At 40.7% G+C, this 17,364-nt stretch overlaps 1 protein-coding gene and 1 long non-coding RNA gene across 12 annotated transcripts in view; one reads left to right on the top strand and one right to left on the bottom strand.

The window, feature by feature from the left end:
- Positions 1-17,364, bottom strand: part of SESN1 (sestrin 1) — a 137,683-nt gene that overhangs the window by 53,488 nt on the left and 66,831 nt on the right. The window lies entirely within an intron of this gene.
- LOC140908212 (uncharacterized) lies at positions 6,673-9,384 on the top strand. The gene is made up of 3 exons (XR_012157806.1): positions 6,673-7,053; positions 7,159-7,302; positions 8,924-9,384. It is a non-coding gene; the product is annotated as an uncharacterized lncRNA (long non-coding RNA).

Raw genomic sequence — 17,364 nt, forward strand, 5'->3', positions numbered from 1 at the left:
CGTGAGCTACAGCTCACTTGATCGTGTGTCCCACAATAAAGATCACCATAGATGAGCCAGTGATGGTACGTGAATGGTTTATGATATTTAATGTAGCAACATTCCACTGAAAAATATGTGCTTAACTGAAACGGAATTATTAAATGATCACTACCTATAATCATTGTTGATGATATTTAAACTGTTTATTAAAAGTGATTACAGTCAATTGAAAAGTCTTTACAGATAGTGGAATAAAAGAAAATAGGACTCAATTTTGCATCATTAGAAAGCAAACAGTAATCTAATGATTTTCCTGGTTGAAAGGCGTTTGAGACGAAACATGGTTAAGATACAAAAGAAGAAATCATATTCATGATAAGCATTACCACTGTTTTTAGAACACATTATTTTAGAATGGACATGTCTTTGTAAGAAAAACTACCATATTAGAACAGACCAGTGATATAATCTTGAGAAGCAGTGTGATCTGGACAGATGAACATAGAACAGAGAGTTGTAAAGTCCTGAGTTTTAATCCCAGCTCCATAAATGTTTCATTGTGTAGCCTTCAGAAAGTTGCTTCATCACTGTTTCAATTTCCCTATATGTAAAATGGGACAATATTCACTTTCCTTATTTTAGGGGGATGGTACTAGGATTATTTAAGAATTTGTAAAGTCCTTTGATGCTATAAAGCATCCATAAGTGCTAAACATTATAATCTAGTTTTTAGCAGTGGCATATGCCGTGTGTATTAAAGAAGGCAAAATCCAAAGTGTCTGGCTAGTTGGGCAATGCCAATTCCGCTGGGGAGGTAAAAGAGGAGGGGAAATTTTCTTCCTGATTCTACCTTATTGTAGTGTTATGCTTTAATTAGCCTATATAATGTTACACCTATTATGTATCAAGTATAAATAGATTATATTCTTATTCATGCAAGTTTTTATGCAGGGTTTGTGGCACAGTGTGCCCAAAACAGTACCCTGGAACCCCTATATTCATCTGTCACATAATTATGTTATGTTTTGTAGAACGTATGCCTTGTGAGGTATCATTTTAAAAGATTTGACCTGTTACAACCCAACAGGATATTAATCTTTATGTGCTATCACTGCATGGGAAGTTATGCTATGTGTGTGTTATGAAATATATTGTAAGGTTAGGAACACCCACAACCAGTCTTTCAGGTACCACAACAATGCAGCAGCTAGACACTGCTGATGGCCCATTAAAGGGAGTCCACACTCTCAATGACTATCTTAAGAGCTGGATACAATGGAGATTTCTCAGAGATAGCACATAGACAATGGAGACTGCTTGACCCATGTCATAGCAAAAGCTTTTTCCAGCAAGGTGTAAAAAGCTATAAAAGAGGGAAGTGATATCATCACTTGGCCTCACTCCCCCCACAACTCAGCACCTGGAAACACGTCTGGAGGAAAAAGACTGAACTGGGGAGGTGGTCCCAGACTGGAAAGGAGAATTCCAGCTTGTATATTAAGGAATTATATCATCTACCAGGGTGAAACACTACTTGATTCAAATCCTGTCTAGTTTAAGAACTCAGATTGCGATTTCACTTTTATTTCTTAGGTAACCAATCAATGTGTGTTACTTATAATCACTTAAAATCTTTCTGTAGTTAATAAGTGTTTTATATTTTACCTAAAACAGTGTGTTTTGTTTGGAGTACTTGGGAAATCTGCTCAAGTTGCAAGGGCTGGTGCACGTCCACTTTCCTTTGTAGAAGTGGTGGACTGGGTAAAACTTACAGCGGTCAGGCTTCTGACCAGGGTAAGATGGCACAGCTCTGGGGTTCTAGATTGGGTAGCTGGGAGAAACGGCTGGAGCCTCTCTATTGTTAGTTCATGACTTAACTGGGAGAAGCATTCATGTAAATTCAGCTGGGTGTGTGTCCCTGCCTGAGGATGGCTATGTAAGTACAGTACCTGACAGAGGTTTGTGGCTTAGCAACAGCATCACAGTGTAAAGGAAGCCCAGGTTGGATGGATAGAGGGCTCAATGGTACCTCAGTTCCAGGTTACACCCTGGGGAACCCATCACAGTGGTTTTGCTTTAAAAAAACCCTCTAATGCTATTTGCCTCAATATATCCTGTTTATATATGTTATTTCTCTTTTTAAATTTGATGCCTCTTAATTCACAGAGCATCCAGTTATTGTACTACGGTAATAGGAAAACAAGTGCACATGACTGGACTTTTCATTCCACTCAATTTTAAATACCCCTTATGTTCTCTCATTTTCCAAACCAAATAATTCTAGTCTTAATTTTGCCTCATAAAAACTTCATTTCAACCCCAAACCTCTGCTGTTAACTTTTGTTGCCCTTACTTGGACTTCTTCTATTTCTGTTATGCCTTTTGGGAGATAACCAAAGCTTAAGAGCATTCAAGGCGAAGATCTACTATACCATCTTGTCATATTTACCATATCCTCTATTACTATCCTAATATAGCCTAACGTTGTATTTGCTTCTTTACGTTTCTTTCAGGACTACAAACTGAAGAGCCCTGTATGAATACTTGGTAATTAACTTGAGCATAATCCTTTTGTTACGTAGCTGATGACAATAATGATCTTCTATTTAATCCAAAGGATCACACAAAGAACTTACAAATTTAAATTGATACACAAATTGTACCAATTCAGAAATGAAGAACACCCACATACTACAGCTTACAGGAGTTATACATCAATCCTATGTGTGGGTCTAACCCCCTTGATGTATTTAGGTGTCTGACATAGAATAGTTGAGATTCTGCAGAATCTAAATTTCCTTTTAAAGAAAAGTTCCTAGCAGACAGTTACAAAATTAACTTCCTCAATATAAATGTAAACCAAAACAATGTTGTCTTCTTGAGGCTGCAGGCAGCCTCAAACAACAGCTCTGGTTGGTGTTAACTTGCCCACCCCCATTAACTTCACTGAGGTGAAAAAGCTAACGCCTAACAATGACAATTTGTGCATCAAAATAATTAGTAATGAAATAGTTTTATATACACAGGAGAAGAGTGAAGCCCATGGGGACTGGAGGAGAAAAAACTGGGAACAGATGCAAGATAGAAAATGAAGAAATGCAGAAGAAAGGGGAAGACAAAGAGGAAAGAAAAACAAAAAAGAAGGAAGATTAAAGGGCACGGAATAGGAACTAGGGAAGAAATAGCAATGATCCATAATTTCAAAATGCTCAATGTACCCTGCTAGATTGTACATAAAAGCCATATTTTAATCTTGATCTTCATGCAGATCTCCCATTGGCATTTGGTGGAGAAGTTAAGTACTGTAATACAAGAAGTGATAAAAGATAAAGGGAAAAAAGTTTAAATTCTGGCAAAGGAATAGGAGCAAATGAGACCCGGAGGAATAGATGTTTGTAAAGAAAATGGCTAGGAATGTAATTGGAAAAGTACGGGTCTTCAAGGAACTTTACACAAGAACAAAGAAAAGGGGGAAGTGTGCAGACTGGTGAACGCATATGACAGAAGACATAAAGGAGGTGAGATTCAAAGATGAAACTGATGGGTGTTGACTGATAGTCGCACAAAGGATCTATGAAAAAAAGGTATCTGAACAGCTTTTAAATGAAGAAAACCCAAGAGAGCAATGCAACTTTAAAATGATGAATTTTGATGCAGAAGAGCCTAATCACACCAGATGAAATGGCAAATGCTATAAAAGCAATGAAAAATAATAAGGGCATAGACCAAGACAGAATCCCCATTGAGGCATGGAAAAAGCTTGGAATAGAGGGCGTCCATCTGCTGACATCCCCATTCATTTTAATCATAAGATGGGGAAAGATACCAAATCCATGGAGGAAAACTATCTTATGTCAATATAGAAAGGAAAAAGGTAATGCTGGCAACCATACAAAGTATAGATGTATGAACCTGATGAATTATACAACAAAACAGAGAGTCTTCAATAAGACTAAGAAATGAAGATATTAGTGCAGATCAATATGGCTTCTTGCCAGGACGGTCAACAATGGAAGCTGTCTTTGCATTGAGGCATCTATTGTAAAAATGTAGATAAAAGGATAAAAACATTCACATGGTGTTCATCAGGGTGCTGGACCTGGGGGTGTGGCAACATGCTCTGGGCTAGAAGTAGTTTCCATCATATAGAGGGGGTTTCAGTTTTGTGCAATGGCTTTCAGCACCCCCACTATAAAAATTGTTCTAACACCACTGGTGTTCATCTGGAAAAGGCCTTTGAAAAGCGTGCCAAGGGAAGACACCCGGTGGGGTATGAGGGAAAAACGTTACCAGATTATGATGCGTGGCTTGTTCAAGTCACGTATGTAGGTGCAATGTCAATAATCAGAACTTCTAGTGGTGAAATACAAACTATTGGTAAAGATGGGAGTGCATCAGGGATCAGCACTGGGCCCTTTCTTGTTTACTGTCATCCTGGATACCCTCAAGGAACATACAAAATTGTTTGCAGATGGTATCATTCTATACAGCGAGGAGAAAGTCAGTCCAGAAAAGGATCTTGATAGATCAGTGGTTCTCAAACTTTTGTATTGGTGACCCCTTTCACACAGCAAGTCTGTGAGAGTGTGACCCCCTTATAAATTAAAAACACATTTTTTATATTTTTCTGGAGGAGAAGGGGGATTTAGGAGTGGAGGCTGACAGCTCATGACTCCCCACATAGTAACTTCATGACCCCCTGGGGGTCACAACCTCCAGTTTGAGTACCCCTGTGATAAATGGAGAGATGTGTTAGAGGGTTCAAAATAAGCAGAGGATAAACAGTATATGGTATATAGTTTCAATAAATGTGAATATTGAAGAATTATTCTTGAAACTAGATGGGCCGACAATACAAATGCTGTAAAGTTTCAGTATATGGGTTCCAGAATCCAGAAAAATGTTGGACAAAATGAGAGCTAGGATAATAAATGCCTGTCTCAAATGGAGAGAGGTAAGTGGCGTAGTATGTGACAGGAATATACCAGTAAGTTTAAAAGGGAGTCTATAAAATGGTAGGTTTCAGAGTAGCAGCCGTGTTAGTCTGTATTCGCAAAAAGAAAAGGAGTACAAGTGGCACCTTAGAGATTAACCACTTTGAGCATAAGCTTTTGTGAGCTACAGTTCACTTCATCGGATGCATTCAGTGGAAAATACAGTGAGGAGATTTATATACACACAGAACATGAAAAAATGGGTGTTATCATACACACTGTAAGGAGAGAGATCACTTAAGATGAGCTATTACCAGCAGGAGAGCACAGGGGACGGGGACCTTTTATAGTGATAATCAAGGTGGGCCATTTCCAGCAGTTATCAGGAACGTCAGAGGAACGGTGGGGGGCGGGGGGGTGGAATAAACATGGGGAAATAGTTTTACTTTGTGTAATGACACATCCACTCCCAGTCTCTGTTCAAGCCTAAGTTAATTGTATCCAGTTTACAAATTAATTCCAATTCAGCAGTCTCTCATTTGAGTCTGTTTTTGAAGTCTTTTTGTTGTAATATTGCGACCTTTAGGTCTGTAATCGAGTGACCAGAGAGATTGAAGCGTTCTCCGACTGGTTTATGAATGTTACTTATGCTCAAATAAATTGGTTAGTCTCTAAGGTGCCACTAGTACTCCTTTTCTTTTTATGAAATGGTGGTCCATCCAGTTTTGATGTATGGCACTGAGCGTTAGGCAACAAAGAAGAAACGTGCAAATTATCTGTTCCACAGAAAGGAAAATGTTGAGATGGATGAGTGGTGTAAGCAAAAAAAGTTCACCCGAGGAATGTGTATGTCAGATATGCTCAAGGTAACACCCATAAGTGAAAAAAAGTGAGGGAATGTAGGCTCAGTTGATCTGATTGCATGAGACACAGTACTGACAACTATGTAGGTAAAGTCCAACAGATCAAAATTGAAGGAAAAAGAGACCAATCAAAGAAGAAAAGGCAGGATGTCATAAGGAAGGCAAGTTAGCATGTGGAGTGAGAGATAATATGGCATTAAACAGAGCACTCTGGAAGGAAAGGACTCTTGGAGTGAACCCCATTTGATGGGATTAACGCAAGAAAGAAGATACTGGTTTCACTGAAATACAGTTTAAAAATAGTCTTTTTGCAATCATGTTGGACCAGAAACTGTAAATTGAGTGGTGAAAGGGAAGGACTAACCTAAGAATCTAAATATCCAAACACGAAGCAAGAATTGTCAAGAATTGCTTTTAACCCCATCACGCAATTTTATATATTCATATCAAGAATCCTAAACTCCAACCTTTTAAAATTCTTGACTTAAGACTTCAATATAGGTCTAAAGATTTTGTGCGAGTTCTGCCAGTCCTCCACAGCAATAGTAAACAAAGTGCAAAGCCCTATTTAAAATTTATTAGCTAATAACACAGCTGCAGCAAAATGCTCAGCTAAATATAATCCAGAGTCAAGATTCCACATTGGCACTTACTGCTCCATTCCAGCCTGGCGTCAAAGCTGTTTGCCTGCTTTCATCAGGACAAAGATTTACAGCCAAAGAAATTAAGAGGCTGGAAGAAGCAACTTGGAACTGTGGCTCACTACTTTCTGAAAGAAAGTTTTAGAAACCCAGAAGTAATCTTCCACATCCTTCCTTCATATTGATTAAATGAAATGCAGTGTACTATATTTTTAATCTGCATCAATATACATGAAGATGGTTTATAAAAATGTGTATTCAAGGAGTTCAACAAACAGATACGTTTTTAATGTGTGTGTGTGTGTGGGGGGGGCAGCTTAAAGTAAACATTCACAAAGATTTTTCCACAGTCTGAACCTACAGGGTCAAAACAATTACCACATTCTTGAAGAAAATAATTAACTGCTATGCATATCAGGGTTAAAGAAGTGTTTATTTAAAAAGAAGTATTTTGGAGATGATTGTGTGTTGTGGGTGGGAAATGCAGAAGATTTAAGGACTCTCAGGAACTCTGATTCTCCCATAGGGCTTTCAGATACCATTGATGGGAACAGAGCTACCACCAGGAAGGGCAGCAACAAACAGCCCAGATGTCCTCAACGACAGAGCCTCAGCTGCTACAGAGAATGGGGAGTAAGTAGCAAGGGTGAGACACAAGACACAGCTCTTCCTGCTCCCTTTTCAACTGCCCCTGGGAACCATCTATCTAGGGTCTGATCTCACCCATTCTCTCCACAGAAGACCAGGCAGAGGACATTCTCTGGCATTTCTCTTTCCTCCCAGTGCAGTCCATAGATGTGCCCTCAGGAAAGGTTCGGAAGCACAGATGGAATCTGGCTAGTCCCTCCAAGTTTCTTCCCAGATTCTATCCCTCCTTCAGGGGTAAGAGAAAGAATCCCACCAATCTTACACCCTGAAAGCATTTTTTAGACAATGTTTCTGTTCCCTGTCTGCACGATTTCAAAGAGCTGCCCTGACGAGGTGGCCAGAAGTTAACAGTGGCCACAAAGGGAGCAGGTCAAAGCGTTCAGGCTTCCGTCTCCTGAGACAGTAGAACAAGTGCCCTGCCCCTACTCCCCTATCCACCTTTAGCAACAACTCTTGCACTTGTCTGAAATGTTGTTTGTTCCCCCCCCCATCATACCTTCCAATCCATACAGACTGATCTCCGGGGGAGATGTTATGCAACCACTATCAGGAGTGGGGTTGCTGTATGCACCTGTAGTGTGGTGTAGGAAAAAGAGCACTTGTTTCAGGGTGTCCAGGGGGGCCTTCTGCCCCAAGAGACCCTGAGGGTTTTTCACCTTCCTCTGCAGCATGGGGCATGGGTCATTTTCAGGTTTAAATGAGTGTAAATGGTGGGCTTGCTGTAACTTGTACTTTTTATGTTATGATTTGAGGATTTTAGTAACTCAGCCAGAGGTTATGGGTCTATTATAGGGAGTGGGTGGGGGAAGTTCAGTGGCCTGCAATGTGCAGGAGGTCAGACTAGATGATCATGATAGTCCCTTTTGTCCTCAAAGTCTATGAGTTTAACAGACCCATTGTTCCTCTAGGGGGTCCTCCCTGCTACTAATGTTAAAGGACTAGAGTGCTTAGAGAGCATTTAATGCCTTGGATAACTCAGCTGTTCCATGGCCCCCTTCTGTTCTGGCTGGAAACTTGATCCTTACCACTCTCCTCCCAATCACCCCAACCAAAAGAGTTGTTCCATGGCTGGGAGAGCCCAAACAGCTACTTCAGCCCACAGCAACTTTGTTCATGCACTTGGGGAAAGCTCCATAGAAAGAGCTGATCCCAAGAAAGTGTCCCAACGGTGAGAGAGAGGGAGGGAGGGGACATTATCTAGGCGTTCAGATGCCCCCAGCAAGATTTCCACACAAGTTTGTGGAGAGAAACACAAAGGAGGATAGGAAGTCCCCAAAAACCCTTCAAGGTGGGTGGCGTGGAGGTCTTGGAGAATCCACAATATGAGTGGGAGAAACAGAAAGGTAGGTAACCATTTTTTCCAACTGTTGTTCTTCAGTATAGCCACGTCCATTCCTCTGTAGGTGTGTGCTCACCTTGTGTACAGTTATCAGAGAACTTTTCCCATCACTGGCACCTATTGGGGTGGCTTGAGTGCCCTGTTTTCTCACATCACTACGTGTTGGTGTAAGAGGGTGGCTCCACCCCAAAAATCTTTCAGTTCCTTCATACGGGAGAGACTCCGACAGAGGGAAGGAAGGCAGGTCATGCAATGGACACATGTAAGAACAGTTACAGCAAGGTAAGTAACCATCTTTTCTTTGAGTGCTTCATATATCCATTCCACTCACAAACAGACAAATAAGGAGATGGTCTTAGAGAGTCTACCTGAACAGTGATTGAAGGACAACCTATCCAAAACTGGCATCCACCCAGAACTGATGGGCAATGGCATAATGAGACATAAAAGTATGAACTAATGACCAAGTCGCTGCTTTGCAAATGTCCAATAATCCCTGTCCTTTCTCCTTGGCAGGTCTTGAGACTGGAAAACCCTGGTGTCTGTATGGCTATTGAGAATGGAATGGTTTCCTCTTGTCGCTGGAGTATAGATTCTGAGAGATTTTAGTATTGTCCTTGTATCTTTTGGACTTTGGAGCCTATCTTCTGTTTTATTCAAAACGGAAAGAGGGACATTCAAAAGGGAGGTCCTGGATGATCTTCTGGACTTCTGCGGGGAGCCCAGAGCACTGTAATCACAAACATCTTCTCATGGTAATAGCTGATGCCATAGTTCGAGCCACCGCATCTGCATCATCTATGTTGCCCGAAGAACCATTCTGGCAACCAGCTTGCACTCATCCATAATTACTGCAAACTCCTACTTACAACCCTTAGGCAGCTTGTCTTTAAATTTTATAACTATTTCCCAGAGGATGAAATCCTAGTGGCTTGGGAGTGTGTGTTGGTTTGCAATCATGAGCTGCATCCTCCCTGTAGAATAAAGTTTATGCTTGAACAAGTACAGCCTCTTCACTTATTTGCCTTTTGGAATCTATATTTGGTGAATTTGTCTCTCCCATTCATTAGCAGCTGCTACCACCAAGGAATCCAAGAGAGGGAATAAAATATTAATATCCCTTAGATGTAGTACCTCTTTTCAGTTCAATTTGCTGCAGGAGGTAAGGAGGACGGCATATGCCAGAGTGCCTTGCCTCACTCCATAATGGCTTCATTAATTGGCAGAGCCACCCTGGCAGGGACCACCAATATCAGGATGTCCACCAACTTGTGGGAGCTTTCACACACCATCTCTGCCTGAATATCAAGAAAAGAGGCCACCCTTCTCAAACAACCTTGATGAGCTCAGTGATATTCTAGTGGTATTGAATCGCTTACTGCATCAACTGCTTTGTCTGGTGACAAGAAAGAGGACACCACAGGATTCTGAGGTGGTAGCTACTCCATGATTTGCAGTTGGGAAGCGGCCTGAGGTGGTTCTGGGTGCTCAGTACCAATGTTGGTACTGGGTATCAGAGAATAATGTTCTCAGTGATGATATCCTCAGAGAGGTCTCTATGACCCAGAATGAGATGACTGTAGGGAAGACCTAGCAGGAGGGAGAAACTCCCCATGGTGTCCAGAATGACAACTGATATGGGCCTGGGACCCAATCTTAACTGGGCTATTGCTACTTGGAAGGAGGAGCAGGCCAGTGTTAAGACAGCTGCACTGCCCACGGTTCTCAAGTCTCTGATGGAGGGTATGTCCTCTGCCTTGAATGGGACACAGACAAATGTACCACTGAATCTGAAGATAAAAGAGTCTGAACCATCTGACATGCGGGGGGAGGGGGGGTGATGCAGAGCTACTCAGTACCAGGGACTGGTACCCTGAGCCTGGGAAAGGAGGTACCAGGGAAATCATTGGAGGCTTGCACATACAGAGACTTGGTACCATGAATTCCTGACACACTGTGGTAATAGCCACAGGCATCAGTACCAATTTTGAACCTTCTTGCACTGCCAGAGATACCAGTACCGAGTACTACATAGTTCTCTCCCAGCTGCATATGCCTCTGCAGTGGTCAGCAGCAGCGGCTGATGACTGTCTCAGAGAGCTTTCAGGGGACACCCTCAACAGACCTGGCACATGCTCCAGAGGTAGCAATTGCTTCTATTTAGCTGAAGATTGCTCCACAGAAAGACTCTTCCCAACATGTTTCTTAGAGTCTCTGCCTTTACTAGGCTTAGGCACTGACACGACTAAGCACAGTACTAAATCTGAGGAAAGTCTAAGCCTTTTCTTTGGTACAGGACTGAGGAGCCACAGACATTTCTGGTGCACTTCACACCAAGGCTATGGTAATCTGAGAACTGTGTGCGCAGTGATTTCGAGAGGGCTGAAGTGGTGCTTTCATGAGTAGATACTTGAATGTCACTGTTCTGTCCTTCTTTGAGTGAGGCTTAAATCCCTTGCAGATGTGACATTTGTTACTACTATGGAATTTTCCCAAGTACTTTAAGCAGGATAAGTACGGGTCACTGACCGGCATGGGATTAGTGCAAGTGTGGCAGGATTTAAACCCTGGTGAGTGTGGCATCATTCTGGCACCAAGTCTGGTACTCAGAAGCTTTGTCCAAAAAAATTAAGACTAAAATCTATCCGTACAAACTAGCTAAAAACTAACTAATTCCTAACAATTAGAGGGTATATATACAAAAAGACTGAGGGAAGCACTTATTATAATTCGTCTAAGATTGCTCTGACAACTATCACTGGCAGTGAGAAAGGAACTGAGGGAGGCTGGGTGTGGCACCACCCTCTTATTTCAGCATACAGTGGCATGAGGTGACAGAGGGAGTTCAAGCCACCCCAAAGGGTACAACTGAGGGAAAATGTTCTGATTACTGTGCACGAGGCAACCACACCCCTACAGTGGAATGGACATATGCAAACACTCAAAGAGGTAGGTGTGGAAACTCCCTGGAAATTCCTGTGTGAGGATGGAGATGGGAGTAGATTAGGTGGAGCTGCACACCCTTGCAAGTATATGGTTATGGATAAGTGTAGCAGGTTAGGCCACCTATGGAGGAAGGAGGGTGAAAAGACTTCTAGTTAGCTCTTATAGGGGAAGAAAGGAAAAAAAAAAAAAAGAGTAGAGAACCTAATAGTGACTGAAAGGGAAAACCTCCAAATAGTCTGCACGTGGAGGGAAGAGGGCAGAAGGCCCCAGTTAGTTTCTATGTTGGAAGACAGAGGGGCTGAAGGTCCAACTAAATCCTAGTGGAGAAGAGAGGGGCATTTGTGAAAGACCCCATGCCCCCCCCCTTTAAGATGAGGATATAGACAAAGAGAAAGACAACTCCTCACTTGGCTTCCTAGGACTTTCACAGATCATCTCTGATCCCCCCATGCTGCCAATCAACACCATGGACTCATTTTCTGCCTACCTGTCAAGATAGAGAACATCATAACACAGCCACTGTCTTGGACAGACTTATTACCTCATTAAGGCAGTGGTCAGACACATTGCAGAACAGAGGAAGCAAGAAAGATCTATGAACCTGATTCAACCAGAAAGACTCACTTTCAAAATCTTCACACCAATCTTAATATATTAAGTTAATGTAGGAGTTTGTGCCATATGAAATAATTAGATGAAAAACAGCAGACAGGAAGCCTGTCTAGTCTAACTATAGGTATTTGAACTTCATACATCTACTAATACTGGATCAACAACAAGCTGAATACAAGATTTAGAATTTGCCCTTTTGCTTCAAACTTTTTAAAAAGTTATGAACAGTTTAACAAATTTCATATGCAGAATCCAGACATTCACATTAAAAAAAATCCATACTATCCTTGTTCCACATATCTTTAGTTGTAATTCAAAACTAACATACAGTTGTCTAGACAATTATATAGTAATCAAGATCTTCTGGTTGTTATCACTATACCATTTTACTGTTGAAAATGCTGGTCCACAGAACTAGTATAGAAAGGAACAGGACAGTAATTAGTCACACAACCATTAAGGCATTAAGAGGGTTGTTTGCTGCAAAAATAACCTCCCCATATCTCAGATAGGATAATATAGCCACAGAAAACAAAAGCACATTGCCTGAACTGTGATATTGTGGTTTGACAGAGGCACAAGCAAGTATGAAGGGGAAACAACCTCCCCCACTCTGTGTGATCTGCCAAACTGAGTAAGTTCTAGAATTTGACAAATTAAAAGCCTCCAAAGAGGTTCATCTGCCATACAGTCTCAGCACTATTCATTACTAGCTCAAAATAAAAAGCAAGAGTTTGGTAGAATGTGTGTTTAAAGGAATATTTATGATCAAATATTGCAATAATGTGAATATTTATGCACATAACTAACACAAATTGGCAAAGATTTATTTTTAGAAGTGGACTACTGTTTATTAAAGTATTTATATTGTACTACTGGAAGATGATCTGCAAAGCCGTTAAAAATTGGTTTGTGACTTTAAGAGGACAACAAAATCGTGTTCTTATCTCCCCTTTCTACTACTAAAAGGAGAAGGAAAGTTCTGCTTGCTCTTTAAATTAGAAATTCAGGTCTTGTCTATCTTGAAAGACTATGGATCAGTGGGAAACTGGTAATGGAACACTACAGTACTAAGGAAGTAAAATTTAAATTGTGAATTGTTGTATGGATAGTAAAGAACAATATGACTGATGTCCCTAGCACTCATAGTATGATTGTGCTTTGAGCTCTTCTTCCCCCTGTCCAATCAAACCAATTCCAGGAATACCACATTTATTGCATTGGCTGCTTATTAGTTTATGGGGAAATCTAAGGGGTGAGTTTTGAACAATAAAGCTCTCAATGTTTTGGGACCTGCCTAACTGAGAAGCCTGGTCTCTTCTCAGGTGATACTGAAATCAGTAGAGGTATTTGAGCTGGAGCTCCCTTGGTATGAGAGAGGCAGAGTTGTTGGGAGGGTATTCTCAATGAGGTCCCTTCAACTGAGATTAACTCCTCTAGGTCTAAATTTAGCTCACAGGTGTTGACCTTTAGAACTCACTATAAAACTCATACTTGGGCAGGAATACGGGGATGGTTGAGGGTGGGGGTTATGGGAGATGAAATGGGAAGAAGTTTTAGATTTGAAGATTGGCACCCTTTATAGAGTAAACAGTTATCTACTCCTGGGGGCATTCTGTGCCAAAAGTTTAAAAATTCTGAATACAATATTTTTAAATTCTGCAAATTTTATTTGTTAAAATAACACTACATAATTACGCCAGTTTCAATTATTTTGGTAATTCATTTCAAAATACCTGTCAGAAAGTATGTCTAACAATAGAGACACACACAAAAATCCCCTCAAGAGTGGAGAGTTAAAGAAACTCCTATGTCAACCCAGTCCCTGTTTCTCTGCTCCATTTCCCCACCTCCAGAGCCCAGCCAGGGAGCCAGACACTCACAACCCCTCCCCACAGAGCCCAGCTGCAGGGACCCTCCTTTGCCCAGACACCTGCCCCCTCCCCCTCCAGAGCCCAGGGATCCAGAGGGAGAAACAGCTTGATGCTCAGCCCCAGGCTTGCACGTAGTTTCCTGTGTGCCGGCCTTTCCTTCCCTGAGGGTATGCTGGCAACTGCAGCTGCCAGGAACCTGGCTTTGCTGGGTCCAGCAGCCCGTAGTGGTGGCTAGCAGCACTGCAGCCCATTTCTGTAGGGGAAAAGGAATTCTGCATCCACATTAACTTCTGCAAAATTCTGCATTGCACAGTGGTGCAGAATTCCCCCAGGAGTAATGTCATGATGTGTATGCAAGCTGTGCATTGGCTTGTTAGTATTTTTATTTAAGACAATTAACAGTATCTAGTTGTCTAGGATGCCACGGGCATATGATAGGAATTTATTTATATGTTTTAATGAAACTGGTCAATATGATTTACATTTTTAGTAAGAATTTGACTCAGTCTACCACATTTCTTTAGAAAAATACTGCTATGTAATTTGAGCTAACTAGCAAGTTTTTTCTTTTCCTTTTTCAATTTCATTGGTTAGAAAAACCAAACAATAGTCTGTGGCAAGTTAGCTTTTGCAACAATTTAGCTTTGATTTCCAAAGTTCTGAAACAAGGATTAAATTATTTCAAACTACATCTACACAGAGAAGAATTTGTAGTTTTGAATATCTTGTTAACTCAAAACTTTCTTATAATTAGGTAGAAATGTAAGATATCAGGACTTAACTTTGCATTCTTTAACAAGCTATCTTTTAAACTGCCTTCAAGGAGATCAACTATAGAACTACTTATTTAGCTTTAAGTTCCATTAATAAAAATAGAAGATTGTTCACATTTCAAAGGCCTGGCTTAACACCAGTTAAATATTCAAACTCCTTGTGTCAATCATCTGTAAATGAAATATTTAAAATATATGTAAGTGTTTTCCTGCCAGGGAAACATGCCCCACCTATAGGACCAATACTGGAAATACCCATTTCATTCTCTTTCATTACACTTAAACAGCAATTCAAGATGTATAAAAAAGATCCCACATTGACATTTGTAAAGAAAAAACATCAGTGAAGATTAGCACAATTCATATTTAGCCAAGTAGTCCAGTCCAAGTTAACCTGACATCATTAATCTTGCAATGGTTCCATAGGATGAGTCTCTTTTGTAGGAGACAATTGGCATCATTGTTCCATACTCATTTTTGCATATACTGTAATTGGTTGTAGAATTACTCTGTGGTTATCTGATAAAGCTACTAACCAACTAAGTCTGATGCTATTATTCAATAACGGTAAAGCAAGATGGTGTGGTGTAGATAAAGACTGTTGCAGTCTCTCTCTCTTGCACATGTACATACAGCCCTAGAGACAGGGCTGAGTGAAATTCAGAGTTTCCACCCCACAGCAAAGTCTAACATCTCAACATTTGTTTTCATCTCAAATCAGGGATGCTAAAATTTGCAATTTTTCACAGAATGGAAATTCCAAAAATGTTCAGTTCAGAAAGAGCATTTTGTTCAACATTTTTGATTGAAATTAAACATTAACATTCCCAAAATAAAAATGTTTCAGATCAATATATTGAACTGATCTGGAACACTTCAGGTGAGTTCAATCTTAAAATGCATTGTCTCATAGTGGCATTATGGGACTTGTAGTTCAGGGCCCCCATTCTCTCATCTCATTCATGGGATGAACTACCTGGAGGACTAAATCTCCAATAATGCAATGTGAATTTTCTTGTGACCAAACTCTGTGCTACGCATCATAGGAATCCAATGACTTTAGGTGCCCCATGGAAGATACAGTCCAGCCAGGAAGCTTGACACTTCAAGAAAAACAGGGGCACCAGGCTTCTGAACTTGATATACCCAAGTCATTTGAGTCCCACGCTGCATCACACAGCTTAGTCATAAGGAAATCCACAGTGCATTATGGGAAATCAACCCACAGGAGAAAATGATGGGAGCTCAAGTTCAGACCCTAAGGTTAAGTACTGGAAAATGCAATTTAAGATTTTATTGAACTGATTCAAAACAGACTGAAATATTCCAAATCTCATCAAACCAACCCAAAATTTCATTCAGATTTTTCTGAACAGAAAATCAAAAATTTTCAGGAAAATTGAGACTTCCCCTGCATAAAAAGTTTCAAAATTAGTGAAACTGCATTTTTTTTTGGTTCGAAAACCATTCCAATGGAAAAATCTCAACCAGTGCTATCTCAAGACCCGAAGTAGGACAGGCTTCCACAATTCACTTACAAGGCACACATCAAAAAACTCCATGCAGGCGTACTTATACAACTTTTAGCTTACTCCCACAGCCCAGATATCAATAGTTGTGAATTAAAACAGCACTCTGGTTACTTGCATACAAACTAATACAAGAAGAATCCCAATTTTGCTTCAGAACATATATCTTTTACTGCCAAAGAAAGTAGCAATATTTTAAATTGGAACAGGATTTATCCCCGTCATGAAACTAGTCACAAGTCTTGCCATTAGCACTGTACAACACCAGCATATGACTGCTTTATATGATATTTATACACAATCAATATAAATTGTCTTGTCTTCATCGTAAACTAATCTGTTCGCCAACTTCCAGCATTTGACTTTCCACCCAACTTTATAGCTCCCTGGCTGCCACCCCCATATCCAACACTCTTGGCTGGCCACCAACATTTCCCCACATGCACTCTCTTTTCCCAGCCAGCCATTCAACACACACACTTCTTTCAGCTCCTCCACCAGCTCCCATTCTGCAAGTGTCACAGCGCAGGAGGAGCCAAAGAGACCGACAGGCCAACTGGGAAAAAGGAAGGGAGTAGTCTTTCAGAAGGCATAGAAGCACCAAGCAACAACAGCAAGACCAGTTCTTAAAAGCTCCCTCCCAATTTTGTGAGATCAACATCTTGGGGAGGGTGAAAACTGGGAGGGATCCAGAGCAGAGGCGGGAAACTGGAAGGTGAAAAATGGAAGGTTGATGAGTGAAGATGTCCACAACTTATGAGTGGAAGAAATGGTAAACTTCCCTCTGAAAAGGAGGCTTTAGGGGGAGGATGAGAGTGAGAAAGAGAAAGAGGGGGAGGGACGTTAAGGGAAAAGCTCATCTGAAATTTAAATATACGCCACCACTAGGCTATGAGCACACATGTTTTATACAAATCAAATTCAAGGCTTATTGATGTCACTGTGTAGGCAAGTCTGTGGTGTTAAGAGGAATGTAGCTAGACATATTGGTTCCCAAGTTTCATCACTTCCAGAGAATTCATATAGTTAATAAAGAGTTGTTAGTGTGGGCTTTAGCAATGAAACGAACTTATGTCTAAAGCTATGTTCCACATTATATATGGACACAATTTAAATTTTTTAATTGTGTTGCCTGTTCCACAAAGAGTATTTCTCCCATCATTATTAGTAGAACAAGGATTTTTTTTCAACAGATTAAGTTCCAAGTTGTCACAATGACTTAA

Source organism: Lepidochelys kempii, chromosome 3 (assembly GCF_965140265.1).
Source record: "Lepidochelys kempii isolate rLepKem1 chromosome 3, rLepKem1.hap2, whole genome shotgun sequence".
NCBI classification, from domain to species: domain Eukaryota; kingdom Metazoa; phylum Chordata; order Testudines; family Cheloniidae; genus Lepidochelys; species Lepidochelys kempii.